The sequence below is a fragment of the Rhinatrema bivittatum genome, chromosome 3 (assembly GCF_901001135.1).
Source record: "Rhinatrema bivittatum chromosome 3, aRhiBiv1.1, whole genome shotgun sequence".
Lineage (NCBI taxonomy): Eukaryota > Metazoa > Chordata > Amphibia > Gymnophiona > Rhinatrematidae > Rhinatrema > Rhinatrema bivittatum.
This window is the reverse complement of record NC_042617.1, coordinates 222,472,390-222,493,863: the sequence shown is the minus strand read 5'-3', so window position 1 is coordinate 222,493,863 and position 21,474 is coordinate 222,472,390. Positions and strand designations below refer to the sequence as shown.

The 21,474-nt window shown below is 41.2% G+C and overlaps 1 protein-coding gene across 5 annotated transcripts in view; it reads left to right on the top strand.

Annotated features, from left to right (window-relative positions):
* The window catches only part of EGLN1 (egl-9 family hypoxia inducible factor 1), a 559,025-nt gene that overhangs the window by 348,264 nt on the left and 189,287 nt on the right, over positions 1-21,474 (top strand). The window contains exon 5 of one of the 5 annotated variants that reach the window (XR_003855482.1): positions 14,555-14,647. The exons of the other annotated variants lie outside the window; for them this stretch is intronic. The gene's annotated coding sequence lies outside the window, so the exon portion shown is untranslated. The remainder of the gene's footprint in view (positions 1-14,554; positions 14,648-21,474) is intronic. 5 annotated transcript variants of the gene reach the window in all.

Here is a 21,474-nt window from a genome sequence, read left to right as displayed (position 1 = left end):
AGAGATCAAGAGCTCCTGGCTGTTAAATTAGCTCTCAAGGATTAAATATCAAGCAGATTGTGTTGAATTGCAGGAGGACCTTGCGAGACTGGAAGATTGGGCTTCCAAATGACAGATGAAATTTAACGTGCATAAGTGCAAAGTAATGCATATAGGGAAAAATAACACTTGCTGTGGTTACACAATGATCTTAGGAGTTTCCACCCAGGAAAGAGATCTAGGCGTCATAGTGGATAATACATTGAAATCGTCGGCTTAGAGTGCTGTGGTGATCAAAAAAGCAAACAGAATGTTAGGAATTATTAGGAAGGGAATGGAAAATAAAACGGAGGATGTCATCATGCCTCTGTATCGCTCCATGGTGAGACCACACCTTGAATACTCTGAGCAATTCTGGTTACCACATCTCAAAAAGGATATAGCTGCACTGGAGAAAGTGCAGAGAAGGGCGACCAAAATGATAAGGGACATGGAACGGCTGTCCTTTGAGGAAAGGCTAAAGAATTAGGGCTGTTCAGTTTGGAAAAGAGACGACTGAGGGGCGATATAATAGAAGTCTACAAAATCATGAAAGCACTTGAACAATTTAATGTAAGTTGGTTATTTACTGTCTCAGATAAAGGACCAGAGGGCACTCCATGAAGTTAGCAAGTAGCTCATTTAAAACAAATCGAAGAAAATTCTTTTTCACTTGGCGCATAGTTAAGCTCTGGAATTCATTGTCAGAGGATGTGGTTACAGCAGTTAGTGTAACTGGATTTAAAAAAGTTTGGATAAGTTCTTAGAGGATAAATCCATAAACTGCAATTACAATAATTAATTAGCAATAGTAGCTTGTGATTTATCTAATATTTGGGTACTTGCCAGGTACTTGTGACTTGGATTGGCCACTGTTGGAAACAGGATACTGGGCCTGATGGACCCTGATGGTCTGACTCACTATGGCATGTCTTATGTTCTTATGACTATGTTGATTCATGTCCTATCTGCACACAACAAAAAAGTGGCATGGACGAACCTGGGGGCTGTTACAGCCATTGTCATTCTCCAGGAACGCTGGACCACCTGTGCATGGACTTTATCGTGGACCTCCTCAACTCAAATAGCGCCGCCGTGATTTCGGTGGTGATAGATTATTTCTCTAAGATGGCATACCTCACCCCTTTATCCGGCCTCCCTTTCACGCCAGAATTGGCATGACTCTTTACTCTCCATGTCTTTCACTTACATGGCTTACCCAAGCACGTATTGTCTGATAGAGGAGTACAATTCACTGTATGATACTGGCGCTCTCTCTGTAAAAAAAAAAAATCTGGCATCATGCTTGGCTATACTACCGCTTATCACCCACAAGGGAATGGACAAGCAGAGCGCACCACAAGTACTCTCAAGGCTTTCCTCCACCAGACAGCCTGGTTTTGCATCCATTTGTACAGTGTCTTGCTACAAGGATAACTAGATACTGGAAAATCTGGTCAAGCAAGGTGGAGGATTAATCAGCTGTAGCAATACGGCAGCGCTCCTGGTGCAGCTGCTAGAAAGAAGGGAGAGATTGGCTCAGTCTTTCTGGGCTGCAGTGAGTGGTGGCACTCTTCAACGACCACTGCCTTGAAGTTTGAGTGTTCTGCATCCTACCTCTTGGCCGTCAGTTCCCTTTCCTCTCCTTTTCAGATTAGGCTTCGTTTATCTGCTAAGCAGCTGCCTGTCCTCGAGGCTCAGGTTCAGTTTTCCTTTTCTGTTCTGGCTTCTGAGGCACTGCAGCTCATGTGGCCACGGTACTACCATGCTGCTTCACTTTGCCTGTGCTGTGCGAGCAGATAAAAATCATTTAAGGTGGATTTAAAAAAACAAAACAAACGAGGGCGTCCATATGCGCATGGTTCCTGGCACGCGCATGAAAGCTCCGATTTTATCTTAGCAGAATGCCAGGAGTACATCAAGTTTATCATATAGACGCTTGTTATAAATATTGACCAGTCATAATAGGCTTCATTGTAAAACCAAGATTGCTAGATGATTTGCCTTATTTTTAATCATCGGTCAAAGTAGAAGGTAATTTTTTTCAAGATATTTTCATTTGCAGTACATGCAATTAGTGCAATTTATATGACTTATCTTATGAACATCACTGTGTACATTGCTGATGGTGTTAACCTCTGAAGCCATAAATTATCAACACGCCCGACATGGGTCCATGTTTTGAACGCTACCGTTCTTTCTCAAGGGCTAAAGATCAGCGTCTATGAGATAAAACAAATGTTATCTCAGAAATAATATGAGCAAACATAACAGTATTTAGAATACCTTTAGTGGGCAATGCATAAACGTTGAAAGGGTAGCCAGCCACTTACTGTATTTGTAGTCCTTCAAGATCTGAGATTTCAAAACATGGCGTTTCCGCGTTTAGTTTCTGTGACAGCGCCGGAAGTGTTGGCTTAATATATGCAGAGATGACGTAGGTAATCGCAATCAATGGTGACGTAGACACTGTCAGGTGAGTGTATACCATTCAACCGCGAGGTTTGTATGATAAGCAGTATGAATTTTGCCGTGGGGATCAGTCCACGCAGAGCCGGTAATAGCTTGGCTGCAAAAAGAACATCTATCCCAAGTCTAATGACCAATGATGTGATCTTCAGAAGTGTTCGAAGGAAAAGGCAAATAAGAATGAATTAATAAGTCTTTTAGATTTTTGCCCCGATTGTAAGCAATTGTAGGAGGACTACTGAAAACAGAATGCATTTTTAAAATGGGCCAATGATAGAAAATTAATTCAGAAATCTGGGATGATAATACGGAGTGAGGCAACACGCATGTTAAAGAAGTTTCTTCTGGTTCTTTATTATCAAGAAGCAACCATTCACGCTCCGCATTATAAGCCCGTTTGTAGGCTTTTTTTTTTTTTTTTTTAACATATTTGGGTGGATAGCCATGTTGTAAAAATTTTTGAATCATGATTTGAGATTGTACAATGAAATCAGTTTTGTGAGTGCATAAACGGCGTAGTCGAAGAAACTGACTGATGGGTAAATTCTTGCGGAGATGAAATGGATGGAAGCTAGAAAAATGTAGATAGGGTGTTTTTGGCACAGGACTTCACAAATAAATTGGAAATAAGATGTTGATCTTCTTTTATGATGAGAATATCAAGAAATTCAACTTGCTGAAAATCATAGTGCATGATAAATTGTAGGTGACTGTCTAATGAATTTAACCATTGTAAAAAAATAATAAGTGAAGATTCATCAGAATTCCAAAGAAAAAAGACGTCATCAATATAGCGATACCAATGGGAAACATTACAAAATTCAGGTGCTCCATACAAAAACCTTTTTTCAAATGCTGCAATGTACAAATTTGCTATACTGGGGGCCATGGTGGCCCCCATTGCAGTTCCTTGAATCTGTTTATAAAAATTATCTTGAAAAATAAAATAATTTTCAGTAAGAGCTAGTTGTGCCAACTTGAAAATGAAATCTGAAGGAATACGATGTGGTCTGGGTCTTTGTTCCAACGTGTCCAGCACTATTTGTAAAGCTGCTGTTTGTGGTATGTTGGTATAGAGGCCTTGGATGTCTAAGGTGGCTAGAATAGAATCTTTTACCTGATGAATAGATTGTAAATTTTTGAACATGTGTTTAGTATCTTTAAGAAAGGATGCTGCTTGAGATATGAAAGGCTATAAAAAGAAATCAACGAATATTGACAATGATTCTAAAAGACACATTAGAAACTGAAAAATAAAAGGTGAAAAATAATAAATAACAATATGCAAAAATAATACTAAAAAACTAAAACTAAAATACATACCATGCCTTATAGACCAAACTTCCTTTCAGTCATGGGAAGCAACTTTGATTTCCACCTTCACATTCCCTAAAAAAATGCAGCATGTAAAATAAAACGAAGGGGTACAGAACTAAAACTTCAAGAGAATTTAAAAAAATGTATATAATTCAAATATATATGTAAAATATAGAGAAATATAAATACGTGTGGGTTGGTATAAAAAAAAAAAGTGAATAACTAGTGGCTGCACCCCTGCTCACCTTGCTCGCCAACCTTGCCGGTGGGTTCTCCACTCTGGACCCTAAGTTACTGTCTATGTGTAAGGATTGGGTGGGTGGGGTGACTGATAATGTATTGACAATCTGCTTGATGACCTAATGAAATGAAGGGCAGAGAGAAAGCTATAGCATTCTGACCTTGTCTCTCCATTTCTTCTTGACTGAGCATGCCTGCATGCCAACTTCAAAGAGCATGTTTTGTGACTCCAAGATGTGCATGTGTGATATAGAAGATCCAGGTGTGTGGGTGATTTGTATTTGCTCTTTGGGGGTGGAGGAATGGGAGTAGGGGTGTGTATGGTGCTCAATAGGGAACGCGTAGTGTGGTATGAGTCCCTCACACCTCCTCACCTATTCCCTCCTGGCTTACTCCTCTAACTCCTGTAACTCACGTTCACAACATTCCTATCTTCTCCTCTTTCCCACCTCTGGCCTCACCTTCCCTCCTCTGATGGGCCTTGAAAATCCCAGTAACTGTTCCACTGCTGGCCTCCCCACTGTTGTTGCTGCTTTTGTGATTCCACCAGCTCTGGCTCAGTGTTGCTGAAGCCAATGCAGGGTCTCCTGCATCAACGTACCAGCCTGTGCTTCTGTTCCAGATGAGCATTGCTATGTAAGCTCAGGTGCAAATATGCTGCAAAGCTCACCTTAGTTTAAGGTTGTGAAAGTGGAATGTGATGGCACAGAGGATTTGAGGATGGGGTTTGTGTGGGGGGCTGTATGTAGGTAGTGGGGGTTTTGTATGTGGGAGGGCATTGGTTGTGTGTGTTTTTTGTGGAAATGTGGATAGGGTAGGGTGAGCGTATAGGTGTGGGGTTGTATGGGTGGTATGTGGTAGTGCTGCAAGGGGCTGAGTATTGACATTGTTTGCAGTGTAAGTAGCTGTATATGGGTGAAAATGTGTGGACGGGTGTGTGTGAAGATCTGTTTTTGTGGTGTGTGCAGTATGTGATACTGTGAGAAGATGAGTGGCTAGGGGTGAATAGAAGAGCAGGAGAGTTGAATGTTTCAACTGGGTTTGCAGGGGTGTACAGGTGGAGCTTCAGTGAGCATGTGTGGATAGTGGTGGTGTGGAGGTTGAATGGGGGCAAGTGTTGCAACAGTGCTGTGCATGGTTTAGGTTGCTGTGGTTAGGGGTGTGTGTGAGGGTATGTCTTTGTGGTGTATGAGGGATAAGTTGCCAGGTGGATTGCAGGGAGAGCTGAGTGTTGCGACTCATTTGTGGTAGTGTGTGTGGTTGTGTGAGGTGCGTTTTGGGTGTTGGTGGTGCTGCTCTCAGCGATGTGAGGAGATTATTGTCTTGACAGTGTTTACGGTGTCAAGGTTTGTGTGGGAGTAGAGGTGTATTATGGTGCTGTCAGTGATGTGAGAGGATTAATTTCATGATAGGATTTATGTTGGTGTGGTTGATTGTGTGATGGTGGAAGCACAGGTTGCTTTGTGGGTGGTATGTGGTGGTATCAGTGGTTTGAGGGTGAATGGGTAGTGTGTGCTGGTATCAATAGTGTGCGGGTTGCGCAAGTGCTTTCTGATGGTGTGTGTCATGTGAGGGGTTGCATATGTATGGGGGTGTGGGGATAGGTGTCTCAGGATATGTTTTTGTAAGGTGTAAGTGAATGGTGTTGGGTAGGGACAGAGGAGTATTTGTGGATTATATGCATTTTAGAATGGGCACTCTTCTCATTGCACTCTCTATTTTGTCATCCTTATTACTGTCTGTTTAATTCCTCTCCCTTTCTTCTTCCCTCCTATACACTCTCTGAACTTGTTCCCCCTCCCCCTGCCTCAGTTCCCTTCTTCCTCTACTCCCTTGGCCACATGTCCTGCAATTTCACAAGTTTGTTTTGTTTGCCAGCTCCCTCTCCCAATGGACTGGACATCACCAATGGGTTGGCAGACGACCCTGATTCCCCTCCGGGAATCTGCATCTGTTCCATTATTGGTTCTGGTTCCTGGGGCTGGCCTGTCAGTAATTCCCAAAATGTTGGAATCTGGGCTGGATTCTTGTGTTTTGTTTACCTGCCTGGTTTCCCCACCATCTAGATCAGTGATTTGCCAGTGTTTATTTTAGAACTGCTGCAGCAGTCCCACATTTTGCAGTCTCTGGAGTTTTGCACATTTTTACTGCTGGTGCCTCCTCTCCCACAGTTGTTTCTGGATCGTACCTGCAGTAGTGGATGCACATGTGCTGTTGGGCTGAAGTGATCACCTGGCACGACAAATATTTTTATAATATAGAGAGATAAGGAAAGTGTAAGTACTACTAGGGCATAACCTATCAGTTCTTCTCACACAAATGTGTGCAGCCAATCACGGATTTTATCAGGAGAATGGCAGAAGCCATTCCCTTTATTTTGCAGATGGAGGATTAAACCAGTATCAAGATTCTGGACATTCTCCAGTTTGTGGAGCTGCCTGAGGAGATCTTGGCAGTCCCAATCCAGAGTGCACAGATGAAGATGTAGGAGAGCCCCTTCTCTGTGGCTTCCACTAAAAAGAAGGTGGGCATGGTGTACCTAATCCAGAAGGCTTTCAAATTCAAATCCAATCTATGGTGATCAAATCTACTCTCAGGAGAGCCATGTGGCATAGGATTCATTCTTTGGTGCTTCCAGTATAGAATCTTGGACCCTGGACACTCTTGGAGAAAGGTCTTTCAGGAAGCTATATTGAATACCCACATAGTTCTTACCAGCTCTTCATGGGCCGTTATATGTGGGACCTATTGAAACAGATGCAGGGGGTTACAGAGCAGCTTCTTCAGAATCAGCAAATGACCCTCCAGGTGTGGAATGGAATGCAGAAAACACATGGTTCGATCGATGCAGTTCTTGAGTCCAGAGGGAATTTGTGTCATGATTACTGGCACCCACAGACCTATCTGGATGTGAGCCTCAGATCTCTGACCCGAGGTCCAGAAAAGACTCGCAAATGTATTGGGGAGAATCTCTGGATATGGGATGAAAGCTGCAATGGCACAGATCTATAAACACTGTGCAGTGCTATAGCAACTCTTCATTCGTGCTCCAGACCTGCTCTCTTCATTCAGGAGGTAACCGAAGGCGGGTCAGAGGAAGCACTTTTTCTACCCAAGGATGTGCTGTCCTTCATCCCCTCAGTTCCAAGTACAAAAGGCCCCAAGTGCCCATCTGAGGCAACAGCAGGCCCCTATGATATAGCCAGCACCCCAATCAACTGCCAAGATGGGTTTTGACTGGCTCACAGAGAGCATAGCCTGCATCCCAGTACCTGTGCCAGAGGATCTTCCAGTCAGAGGCAAACTGAAGTTTTATGTAAATAGTTGGCCTAGTGTCACTTCGGACCGTGGAGTCCTCGGCATTATGTGAAGAGAGCACAAATTAAACATACTAGGGCAAATTTAAAAAGCCATATGCACCAAAACTGGGAGATATGCGCACAAGTTGGGATAGAGTGTGTTGAGTGTTTTGTAAAAGCCGCCCGAGGATGCCCTTATCGCCCACTGCGCGCACAAGTAAAACGTTTCTAAAAAGGAGCATGGGCATGGTCTGGGTGGGGTGTGGGTATGTCAGAACCTGATCAAGAGTTGTGTGCATAAATACTTGTGTCCTTGTGCACACTGGAGAACCCTGGTGCATAAATTTACTTCTGCTATGAATGACGTGTAAGTGGTAAAACAAAGAAATAACAGGCAAAGCAGCAGAGTTTTAAGAGTCGGGCTTAACGGGCGGAAGGATGGCTATTAAATTAGGGGTGTTTGCAGATCCTATCCCTAAACTGGGCACACTGTGAAAATGGCGAATGGCGTCAGTGCTCATACTTTGTAAAATTTCCCCCACTTACGCTATAGAAGCGGCATTTGTGCACATACGCGCATCCATTTAAAATTGCGCCCACATGTATGCGCATCTCTGGGTGCGGGTCGACAAACATGTGCACCTACGTGCCTGATTAAAAGTTACTGTTATTTGGTATCCTGCCAAATTGCCCTCTGGACTCAAGAACTGCATCAGGTAAAGTAGCTTTCCTCCCTCCTAGAGACCAGAGCAATTGAACCTGTTCCATCAGGGGCAAGAAGGTGGGGATTTTACTCAAGTATTTTCTGATTCCAAACAAATCAGGATGACTCCATCCCATCCTACACCTGTGGGCCTGGAACAAATTCAAGATGCTTTCCCTGGACATCTTAATTCCCTTTCTTCAAAAGGGGACTGGCTAGGCTTGCTCGATCTCAAGAATGCTTACACCCAAACAGAGATATTCCCCTGTCACAGGAAACATGATTTGTGTTTAGGAACCATGACTTCCAGTACCACCTGCTGCCCTTTGGCTTAGCATCAGCCTTGCATGTCTTTACGTAAGCTTGTGGTACATATTTTTCCCTGTCCAGATGATGTGCTGGTCAAGAGCATATTGCTGATAGGTTCCACAGAATCGATGCGCAAAACCCTCCAGATGTTAGAATTACTAGGGTTTGTTCTCAACTATGACAAAGCTCACTTGAGCCTGTCACCTCAACTGGAGTTTATCAGAGTTCTGCCAGACATGACTCAGAAAAAAATCTTTTTTCCATAACAAAGGGCTTTCACTTTGATATCCACAGTAGAAAATATTCAGATGTGTGAGTCATCAGCATGGGACATGTTAAGGATGTTGGGCCTTATGGCATCCACTACATGTGTTACTCCTTGGCACATTTCCACATGTGGAGAGCCCAGTGGATCCTCGGATCTCAGTTGCTACAGGCCACTTAGGATCTGTGAATCAGCATTCATATTACTCAACTGTTTAGGGACACCCTGTCCTAATGGTGGGACAAATCCAATCTGATCAGAACTATACTCTTTCAAATGTCTCGTTCACATTGTCCTTTTCATGGATGTATCCAACTTGGGATGGGGAGCTAATCTAGAGGAGCTCTGCAGCCAGAGTCTTTGGTCTGTTCAGGAAAGAAATCATCAGATAAACTTCCTGGAGCTCAGGACGATTCAGTATGTACTGGCTTTCAAAGACTGGTTAGCCAGTAAAGTGGTCCTAGTCCAAATGGACAATCAGATTGCGATGTATTACATCAACAAGTAGAGAGTCTTGAGATTGTATCTCTTATGTCAGGAGACTCTTCTACTGTGGGACTGGGCCATTTTCTCAAGGGCTGGTTCTCAGAATCACGTACCTGGTAGGCATGGAGAATTTCCTGATGGACAGATTGAGTTGAATCCTGGATTTACACAAGTGGCTATTGGACTAGGTGTAATAAGACAGATTTTCTGCCAGTGGAAGAACATAGTGATTGATCTGTTTGCATCTCCTCTGAACAGAAAGACTTGGCTGTTCTGTTCCATAAAAAGGGCACAGCACAAACTAGCCTTGGACACTTTTGTTTTCCATTGGGGAAGAGGGCTCAGTAAACGTATCCTCTAATATGACTAGTGTTGAAGACTATTAAAGCTGAAAGAAGACTGGGGGACTATGGTCCTCATAGCACCCTTTTGACCCAGACAGATTTGGTTCCCCCTCTTCAGGAAGAGGGGGAACCAAATCTGGGTAAGTCCCACCAAATCTGGAAACTGATTAGGCTGGGACTTACCCATACCTCATCATGCAGGATTATAGCAGGCTGCTCCATCCCAACTTTAGGTCCTTAGCTGTCGCAGCCTGGATGTTGAGAGGTTAGTCCTGCAAACCCCTTATTCTGTCTGTGTCTCAAGTTCAGTTAGCTTCAAGGAGGATTCCATAGGAAGTCCTATGGATTTAAATGGAAGAAGTTTACCTTATGTTGTGAGCAGAAAGCTCTAGATCCTTTCTCCTGTTCTACACAACTGCTTGAATACTGCTACATTTGTCTGAGAAATCTCAGTAAGGATTCACAATTAAGAACATAAGAACATGCCATACTGGGTCAGACCAAGGGTCCATCAAGCCCAGCATACTGTTTCTAACAGTGGCCAATCCAGGCCATAAGAGCCTGGCAAGTACCCAAGAACTAAGTCTATTCCATGTTACCGTTACTAGTAATAGCAGTGGCTATTTTCTATGTCAACCTAATTAATAGCAGGTAATGGACTTCTCATCCAAGAACTTATCCAATCCTATTTTAAACACAGCTATACTAACTGCACTAACCACATCCTCTGGCAAGAAATTCCAGAGTTTAATTGTGCGTTGAGTAAAAAAAGAACTTTCTCCAATTAGTTTTAAATGTGCCACATGCTAACTTCATGAAGTGCCCCCTAGTCTTTCTATTATCCGAAAGAGTAAAAAAAACGATTCACATCTACCCGTTCTAGACCTCTCATGATTTTAAACACCTCTATCATATCCCCCCTCAGCCATCTCTTCTCCAAGCTGAAAAGTCCTAACCTCTTTCGTCTTTCCTCAAAGGGGAGCTGTTCCATTCCCCTTATCATTTTGGTAGCCCTTCTCTGTACCTTCTCCATCACAATTATGTCTTTTTTGAGATGCGGCGACCAGAATTGTACATAGTATTCAAGGTGCGGTCTCACCATGGAGCGATACAGAGGCATTATGACATTTTCCGTTTTATTCATCATTCCCTTTCTAATAATTCCCAACATTGTTTGCTTTTTTGACTACCGCAGCACACTGAACCGACGATTTCAATGTGTTATCCACTATGACGCCTAGATCTCTTTCTTGGGTTGTAGCACCTAATACGGAACCCAACATTGTGTAATTATAGCATGGGTTATTTTTCCCTATGTGCATCACCTTGCACTTATCCACATTAAATTTCATCTGCCATTTTGATGCCCAATTTTCCAGTCTCACAAGGTGTTCCTGCAATTTATCACAATCTGCTTGTGATTTAACTACTCTGAACAATTTTGTATCGTCTGCAAATTTGATTATCTCACTTGTCGTATTTCTTTCTAGATCATTTATGAATATATATTGAAAGTCAGGGTCCCAAAACAGATCCCAGAGGCACTCCACTGCCCACTCCCTTCCACTGAGAAAATTGTCCATGTAATCCTACTCTGTTTCCTGTCTTTTAGCCAATTTGCAATCCACGAAAGGACATCGCCACCTATCCCATGACTTTTTACTTTTCCTAGAAGCCTCTCATGAGGAACTTTGTCAATCGCCTTCTGAAAATCCAAGTATACTACATCTACCGGTTCACCTTTGTCCACATGTTTATTAACTCCTTCAAAAAAGTGAAGCAGATTTGTGAGGCAAGACTTGCTTTGGGTAAAGCCATGCTGACTTTGTTCCATTAAACCATGTCTTTCTATATGTTCTGTGATTTTGATGTTTAGAACACTTTCCACTATTTTTACTGTGAGTTTTTGCCTCTACAGACAACTTCTTTTCAAATTCCCTCTTAGCCTGTCTTATCAATGTTTTACATTTAACTTGCCGACGTTTATGCATTATCCTATTTTCTTCTGTTAGATCCTTCTTCCAATTTTTGAATGAAGATCTTTTGGCTAAAATAGCTTCTTTCACCTCCCCTTTTAACCATGCCGGTAATCGTTTTGCCTTCTTTCCACCTTTCTTAATGTGTGGAATACATCTGGACTGTGCTTCTAGAATAGTATTTTTTAACAATGACCACGCCTCTTGTACATTTTTTACTTTTGTAGCTGCTCCTTTCAGTTTTTTTCTAACAATTTTTCTCATTTTATCAAAATTTCCCTTATGAAAGTTTAGCAAGAGAGCCTTGGATTTGCACACTGTTCCTCTTCCAGTCATTAAATCAAATTTGATCATATTATGATCACTATTGCCAAGTGGCCCCACCACCGTTACCTCTCTCACCAAGTCCTGTGCTCCACTGAGAATTAGATCTAAAATTGCTCCCTCTCTCGTCTGTTCCTGAATCAATTGCTCCATAAAGCTATCATTTATTCCATCCAGGAACGTTATCTCTCTAGCGTGTCCCGATGATACATTTACCCAGTCAATATTGGGGTAATTGAAGTCTCCCATTATTACCGCACTACCAATTTGGTTAGCTTCCCTAATTTCTCTTAGCATTTCACTGTCCGTCTTACCATCTTGACCAGGTGGACGGTAGTATACTCCTATCGCTATAGTCTTCCCCGACACACAAGGGATTTCTACCCATAAAGATTCAATTTTGCATTTAGTCTCATGTAGGATGTTTATCCTGTTGGACTCTATGCCATCCCGGACATAAAGCACCACACCGCCTCCCGGGTACTCCTCTCTTGTCAGTGCGATATAATTTGTACCCCGGTATAGCACTGTCCCATTGGTTATCCTCCTTCTACCATGTCTCTGAGATGCCAATTAAGTCTATGTCATCATTCACTGTTATACATTCTAATTCTCCCATCTTACTTCTTAGACTTCTGGCATTAGCATACAAACATTTCAAGATTTGTTTTTTGTTTGTATTTTCATTCTGCTTTTTAATTGTTAGGGATAAGTTAGAATTTTTTAGCTAAGGTGAGTTTTTAGTTACAGGCACTTGGACTACTTTTATTATTATTGGAACCTCACTGTCAGGATGCCCTAATTCTAATGCATCATTAGTATCCTTTGAAGATACCTCTCACCAAACCATGCGCTGCTGAGCGACTGTTGGCTTTCCCCTTTGTTCTAGTTTAAAAGCTGCTCTAGTTTCTGTGCAATTAGTGCTTATCATCAGCATGTAGAAGGAAAATCCATCTCTGTACAGCCTTTAGTTGTCCAATTCATGCAGAGTCTGCTTCATTTGAAGCCTCTCATCATGCCTCCCACTGCTTCTTGAGACTTCAGCATGGTACCGGCCCAGGTGATGAAAGCTCCTTTTGAGCCACTGCATTCCTGTAAACTGAAGTATTTAACCTGGAAGGTGCTTTTAGTGGTATATTGTTGGTGATGGTTACTTTAGCACACCGGGGCAGTGAGCTCCAGGCTCTAGTAACTTATACCAAGTTTCATTATGATTGGGTGGTTCTGCGCATCCAGTCCTAAGTTTTTGCCTTGGGTGGTATTGGAATTCCATCATAATCGGTCAGTCGTCCTTCCAACATTCTTTCCCATGCCACATTTCCACCAAAGTGAACAAGCACTGTACAGTTTGGACTGCAAAAGGGTCTCGGCCTTCTACCTGGAGCAGACTGAAGCCCATAAAAATTTCACCCAGCTTTTTCCCCCCCCCCCCTTTTAAAAAATGTTTAACACCAACAAACTGAGGATTGCCTTTGCCAAGCAGACTTGATCCAGTTGGCTAGAAGATTGTATCTTCATCTGTTATTCCCAGGCAGGCTTGAATCTGGTGGGCCATGTCAAAGCTCACTCTGTCCATCCATGACACCATCCTGGTGGCTCCCCTGCAATCAGTCCCTATGGAGTAGGTCTGCAAGTTTGTGACAAATTAACATCTCACTACTTTTTGGATAGAGATGGATGACACAGGAGGTAGGTTTGGTCAGTCTATCCTGCAGGATCTAAGGTATAGGAGCCAACTCCACTCCCTCCTAGGATTTGGTATTTTTTTGTTCCAGGCTGCCCCTCATAGGATAAGTGTAAAATGTGAAAAACGCTTATTGCTAACAAAAATATTGTTGTGCACATGGGCACTTGTTATTGTCCTCCTTTTTTTGTTCAGCACGGTCTATAGCTAGGGATTCCTATGTGTGAGGACTGCCACCCTGCTTGTTCTTGGAGAAAGCAGAGTTGCTTACCTGTCCAGATGTTCTCTGAAGGCAACAGGATGGAATTCTTCACAAAACCTTCCCATTTCCTCTTGGATTTGGCTTCAGTTTAAATTGCTAATGTATCAGACTGAAGAGGTCCCCATGTAGACACTTGGTATGCTCAGTGAATAGGCACAGTAAAAGGTTTAGAAACTTTGAAGACAAATTTCCTTGCTAGGTTCCATCAGATATTGTCACCCATATATGAGGACAGTCATCCTGCTGTCCTCAGACAACACCTGTTAGAGATAAACAACTCTGCTTTTTCCTATTATCAAGGCAATATGAAATGATACAAGTAAAGAAAATCTCATAGGAACAAGGAAAAAGAAAGGAGGCACAAAACCAATCTTTGTAATATCTTCATACAAGAGTTAGAGTAGGAGAAATACAGGAAGTGTATACTGATTGGCTGCACACATTTGTGTGAGAAGTACTGCTGGGTATGTCAGAACCTAGTATTACTTAAATTTTTATTTATCTTCCTATTTCTGTTTTTTTCACCAGTGCACATGTATTTATATTTCTATATGTTTTATATATTTTTTTGAATTATATATTTTTGAATTCTATTGAGGTTTTAGGTCTGTGCCACTTCCTTTTCATTTTACATGCTGCATTTTTTTCAGTGGATGGTGGACTAGTGCCATTTTTTTTAAAGCAATTTTTCTTCCCATGACTGAATGGAAGATTGGTCTATAAGGCACAATATATATTTCGGTTTTATTGATTGCTTATATTTCTTTTAGTATTTTTATACATTTTTATGATTATTTTTTTTATTTTTTGCCCTTTTATTTTTCAGTTTCTAATTATTATTCTAATATATCTTTTAAGGTTTACTTTGAAGTAGCTGCCACTTCTTACTTAGGAATCACAGCTCTTTCATTCGGAGAGCTGCTCCCATTTTCTCTTCCCCAACTGTGTGAGGTATGTGTTTAAGTAATATTTTTAATATATTTCTTATCATCTTATTATTTTCATTATCTTCCTAATGTTATTAAAAATCTATATAAATAAATACATATATATATATATATATATATATATATATATATATATATATACTCTACATATGTAGAAAGATATTGATATAGAAGGATGGTTTTTACCTGTGTTATCTATGCATAAAGTTTTCTAGTTGTCATACATTTGTTATCCCATTTTTATAGGCTTATGTTAAGAGGTTTATAACCCTGTTGCAGGCAGTGATGCTAAAACATGGCCATGTTAGTTTTAATTTCATCAATTGTTTTTATTTTTATTGTATTGTAATATTTTTATTTAAGTAGTTCTGTAATTTATTTTACATAGAAACATAGAAAGTGACTGCAGAAAAGGACCCTACGGCCCATCCAGTCTGCCCAGCAAGCTTTCATGTTTATCAGTTTCCCATACCCATCAGTTACTCAGACTGCCAAGGTCAGGGTTCTTGTTGGTTACTGTCTGAGACCAATTTCCCTTCCCCCCTGTTGTTGAATCCAAGAGCAATGTGCAATGTTGGAGTTGCATCAGAAGTGTAGTATCTGGCTTTTGGTTAAGGGTCGTAACCGCCGCATGCAAGTTACCCCCACCAAACAAGTTACCTCCATGCTCTTGTGCTTTCCCAGACAGTACAGTTCAGTGTCTTTGTTGGTTGTTGTCTGAATCCAGTTCTTTCTTTCCTCTTTTCCCCCTGCCATTGAAGCAGCGAACAATGATGAAGTTGCATCACATTTTGAAGACTATTTGCCAAGGGTAATATCCACCACACCAGATAGATACTCTCATACCTTACTTCATTCCCCTCCCCCTTGCCTTTAGGAATAGTATTACATTTGTATTTATAGACCTGGTTCGGTTTTTATCATTATTGCAATGTATTCTTATTGTACCTTTTTAGCATTTATTTTTTGTGTGTACTGCTATTTCAGTTGTGTCTCTATCCTTGAAGATTAATTGTTGTCTTTAATTTCTGGCTTGTTTCGATGTAGCATCCCTCTTCATATTTTATGCTTTGGATCATGTATGCTACCTTCATTCCGTAAAATGTAGTACTTGACTTATTGTTTTGTTATTTTTTCCTTTCTTTTCTTACCCATTTGTTTTAATCATTCTGTATATTACTATGGCAATACATGTAAAATTGTCATGCCAATAAACAGAAGGGTGATAAGACTGATCCCTGATGGACACCAGTCAATATTGGGTACCAATGAGAAGTTTGAATGCCCACTTTTACTTGATAAGTCTGATTTGATAAGACGGGTGTAACCAGTCTAGCACAAGCCCAGAAATCCCTATTCATCTAAGACGTGACAGTAATACTTGATGGTTAATACTACCGAATGTAGCTGAGATGTCCGATAGAACTAAAATATATCTGCTGGACATCTTAAAGCTGTACCTAAACACATCCATCATGGGTAGTAGTAGACTCTCTGTATTGTTTAGGGTGAAAGCTAAACTGATAAGGATCAATAATGTCATCATCTAGAGAGTGTTGTAACTGCTTCAGAACTGATTTCTCAACTATTTTAGATACACATAGAGACAAGGTGGGATGATAGTTAAATGGGTCATATCCAATTTAGATTTTTTTTATGATTAGCGTGACTGTAGTCTTTTTTTTTTTTTTAATCTGGAGCATGCCGCCTTCTAAAGAGGCATTTACTAATCTTGTAAGGAAAGTTGCTAAATCATTATGTAAATCTTTTAAGATTACTGTACTGCAAGTGTTAAGGACACATGAGGAATTATTTCCTATATGACTTTTCTTAAGCAGGTGAAGGTACATTTATTTTGTGAGGCTTTTGGGTGAGTTTTGGGGGTTTTAATTGTTTTTTATGCTGTATGTCTTTAGTTTTATAATGTGTATGTTTATACTGTGAACCACCCAGAAAAGATGTCTGGTAATTGGTCAGACAAGAAATTATGGTAAATAAATAAATTTAAATTCCCAGTGATTTGAATTATTTCAGTTTTGGAGATGTACTCAGATTTGTTGCATAGAATGAGTTCTTTCCTCTACAAGAAAGATTTGTGTGTCCAAGGGAAATGTCACAATTTTTTTATATTTTTTGAGTAAGTGTCATGGCAAAGATTTTACTATGGTATTTATTATATTATCATCAATAGGAGAGGAATCATGATTTTGTGTAAGGTGGCATATAATGTTAAATAGACTGGTTGAGCTGCCAGCAGATTGTATTTTTTTGTATTTTCTCTTTTTTTTTTCTTTTTCTGTTGTTGCTCAATAGTTTTTGAACCAAGTGAAGTATCTCTATCTAAAGATGTCTGTTTATGCCATTTTCTGTCCACTTTTCTCAATTCATGTTTCATTTGTCCATACTGTTCATTGCACCAGGGAGCAATGAGTGCATCATATTATGACTGTTTTTAAAGGTGCAGGTTAGTCTGTGGCAGTAGTTAATGTAATATGCTATGTAGTCACTAAATCTATCATAATACTCTGTGTTGGTACAGCTTAGCTGGGTAGCACAAGTTATTTTAATTGATCACAATCAATATGTCCTTGAGCCAAAAATGATATTCCTTTATCACAGCATTTGTTGGCAATTGAAAAGAAATCACTCTTTGGTCAGGCCATAATATTTTGTCAGCTTGTACATTGGGGATGCCTTGTGATTTGAAGGATTCACTTAGAAACACTAAATCGAGCATGTCCTTTATCGTATATGGATTCAAGAATAACTTGTTCCAGTCATGAAGCCAACAAAAAAGAGGCACATACAAATTGTTTGAACAATAAAAGAGTGGTTAAATAATATTTCCTAGCATGTGGATAGATGGATTCAGGACCAGTGGGTTATGCATCTCTACCAGCAGATGGATGCAGAGCAAACTGAAGTCACATAGTCCTGCAGTGATATCAGCCTGTCACTATTTTCCATCTCCAGCAGATAGTGGACATGCATCTCCATACTAGGGATTGCTTCAGATTTTAGAAGAAGAATTTAAAAAAAAAAAAAAAAAAAAGCCCTGCTCTCCTGCGGTGATACCAAATGGTCCCTCTCCCAGTTGAAAATTCCTGAGGTTGATTTCCTTGGTCCTTAAGATGTGTGCCTTGGTCCAGTAGCTGGTTTTTCAGCTGGCTTGGACTTAACTGATTGTACAGCTTAAAGGCAGCGGGTGCAGGAAGCTGACCCTGGCGTTGATGGCAGATACTGTCTCCCCCTGCAGCGGGAGACCATCTCTGTACTCAGCCAGGAAGGGCTGAGCTCAGGTAAGTTTAAAATAAAAAAAGATAAGATACCTTACAAAGACAGTGAAGGAGGATTGTACAGGGATTCTCCTTCCCCGGTCTCCGAGCCCGGTGCACTGTTCCGATGTTCGTCCCGCCCCGAAGAAGGTTCTGGTACAGGGGCTGCCTGGCGAGTTGACTGGCCTCTTTAGACTAGGTCCCGCTGTGAGGCTTTTCCACTATGCAATGGGTAGTAGGCCGCAACAGTATTTTCACACGCTTTTGCTTACGCGTTCAGCTGCCTTCTATAGGACTTTGGATCAGCGATGCGTTTCGGTGTGCACCCAGATTGTGCATCCAGGTTTTGGATGTTCAAAGTCAGCTAGGATGTCCAGGTTAAGCGGCGTCCGGCTTGTACGTGCGCTTATCTTGTGCTCATAAATTGGGTGTATGGTTGTATGTGCTTAGGTTGAGATGCCTAGCCTTATGGCACTTAGTCTTGGCATGCCTAGTTTTTTGGATGCCTAGCTCTTGGGCGCACATATATAAAATGTGTGTGTGTGTATATATGTATGTATATATATATGTATGTATGTATGTATTATATATATGTATATATATGTATGTATATATTGTGATGCAGTACAACCTGGCCAGGGGCAGAAACAGCCTGGACATAGAAAAGCAGAAGTGGGCAGTACCAAACCGGCCCACCGGAGGGCGCTGAGTAAAGTAGCAAAGACTACACTTCCCAGGTTCCCTGAACCGACACCTGACCCCTGGCTGGAGAGGGAGCAGGAACAGGTGGAGGAAATAGGGACTGATCCCTATGACTCAGCAGAGTCTATGGAAGCTGAGGAAGAGGGCGTGCCACCATGGTGGAGCTGGCCACAAAAGCCCGGCTCCTCAGAGTCTCTGGAGGAGGAGATGGAGGTAAGCTGGGGAGAGGAACGCTCCAGCTGTTCCTCTATGGAGGTGGAATAACCAGGAGGTTGGGGGATGGTAAATCCTGGGTTTATACAAGGATGTTTAAGAATGGTTGGAAGGAAATTATGGTTTAAATGCTGTTTAACTCTGAGCTTGCTAAGGAGAACCTAAGCAGTTAGGCTTGGGGTTTGTAAAGCCAACCAGGCATTATTGCAGGGCTGCAGCAGGTGAGGCTACAGGACTACATTAAACCCTTTTTGTGATAAAGACCTTTTTCTCTGTGTACTGTTTGGGAGTGCCAGGACTAGGCCTGGCACTCTGACTAGAGGCCGGGAGGAGTCCATAGCAGCGCTGTGCTTGAGCTGTGCAAGTGGACGGGACGGGGTATATGAGCGAAGCCGGAGGCCTGAAGCCCAGCAAAGCCCCACAGCGTGCTGAGCGGATGGGCGTGATCATGACAATATATGTATGTATATGTATATATATGTATGTATATATGTATGTGTATGTATATATGTATGTGTATGTATATATATGTGTGTGTGTATATGTATGTGTATGTATATATATATGTATATATGTGTGTATATATATATATCTATCTGTGTGTGTGTATGTATATCTATCTATCTATGTGTATGTATATATATATATGATTTGAAAGGTGCTTAATGTTGCAAGCTTTATTAGACAGTGACAAAGAATAAAATTGAGGATATATTGATCAATGCCCTAGTCCATCATTCCTCATCCACTCTTAAGCTTTTAGTGTTATGCATTTATAGCATGTATAAATACCAACATAAAACACTGTCAAAATATATACAGAGTGCTTGTAATGAAACAATAAAACACTTGCAATAGAGCTGACCTTCAAGAAAGATACTTTGCGAATTGCAAGAAAAGGGGATAAAGTTGAACCACAGTCTACAAGAACATAAGAACATAAGAAATTGCCATGCTGGGTCCATCAAGCCCAGCATCCTGTTTCCAACAGAGGCCAAACCAGGCCACAAGAACCTGGAAATTACCCAAACACTAAGAAGATCCCATGCTACTGATGCAATTAATAGCAGTGGCTATTCCCTAAGTAAACTTGATTAATAGCCGTTAAAGGACTTCTCCTCCAAGAACTTATCCAAACCTTTTTTGAACCCAGCTACACTAACTGCACTAACCACATCCTCTGGCAACAAATTCCAGAGCTTTATTGTGCGTTGCATGAAAAATAATTTTCTCCGTTTAGTCTTAAATGTGCTACTTGCTAACTTCATGGAATGCCCCCTAGTCCTTCTATTATTCGAAAGTGTAAATAACCAATTCACATCTACTCGTTCAAGACCTCTCATGATCTTAAAGACCTCTATCATATCCCCCCTCAGCCGTCTCTTCTCCAAGCTGAACAGCCCCAACCTCTTCAGCCTTTCCTCATAGGGGAGCTGTTCCATCCCCTTTATCATTTTGGTTGCCCTTCTCTGTACCTTCTCCATCGCAACTATATCTTTTTTGAGACGTGGCGACCAGAATTGTACACAGTATTCAAGGTGCGGTCTCACCATGGAGCGATATAGAGGCATTATGACATTTTCCGTTTTATTAACCATTCCCTTCCTAATAATTCCTAACATTTTGTTTGCTTTTTTGACTGCTGCAGCACACTGAACCGACTATTTTAAAGTATTATCCACTATGATGCCTAGATCTTTTTCCTGGGTGATAGCTTCTAATATGGAACCTAACATTGTGTAACTACAGCAAGGGTTATTTTTCCCTATATGCAACACCTTGCACTTGTCCACATTAAATTTCATCTGCCATTTGGATGCCCAATCTTCCAGTCTTGCAAGGTCCTCCTGTAATGTATCACAATCCGCTTGTGATTTAACTACTCTGAATAATTTTACAACAAAGGATACTTTGTACTGTAATTGTTTCACAGGAATGTTGTGTAAAGTCCTGTGTATATCTTTATCTCTTCAAATAGGTTTCACTAATATTTCTGTGTCCTGTATTGACTCTGTCCCAGTGATTTTTCTGTATTCTGTGTAGTCTGTTACACTTCTGCTATATCCTGTATTCTTTCTGGCTCTACAAAGGCATTTGCTTCGCCATACAGGCTTCTTCAGGGGAAAATATGGTTCAAAGCTATTCTTCTGTTGATACCATGGACAGTATTTAGTGAAGAGAAATCGATCTCTTATTTTTGATTCTTTGTCGATTTGCCAATTCAGTTTCTCAAGACTTCAACTGTTGTTAATTAGCAGCTTGCTAAATACAACATAATCATAAATGAACTTCCAATGTCGTCTTAGCGTGTTGGAAACCTTCCCATGTCTATTTGCTAGAGTTGCATCTGTAGTAGATTTCAATGCCTATAGCTAAGAAGCCTAAGCGCTTTACCTTGTGCGCTGCCTGTCGTATTCGGGCATCTCAGCCTGGCTTGCCTCTAACTTATGCCAGCGCTGTTTAGAGCAGTGGTTCTCAACCCTGTCCTGGGGACCCCACAGCCAGTCGGGTTTTCAAGATATCCACAATGAATATGCATGAGAGAACATTTGCATGCACTGCCTCCATAGCATGCAAATTTTCTCTCATGCATATTCATTGTGGATATCTTGAAAACCCGACTGGCTGTGGGGTCCCCAGG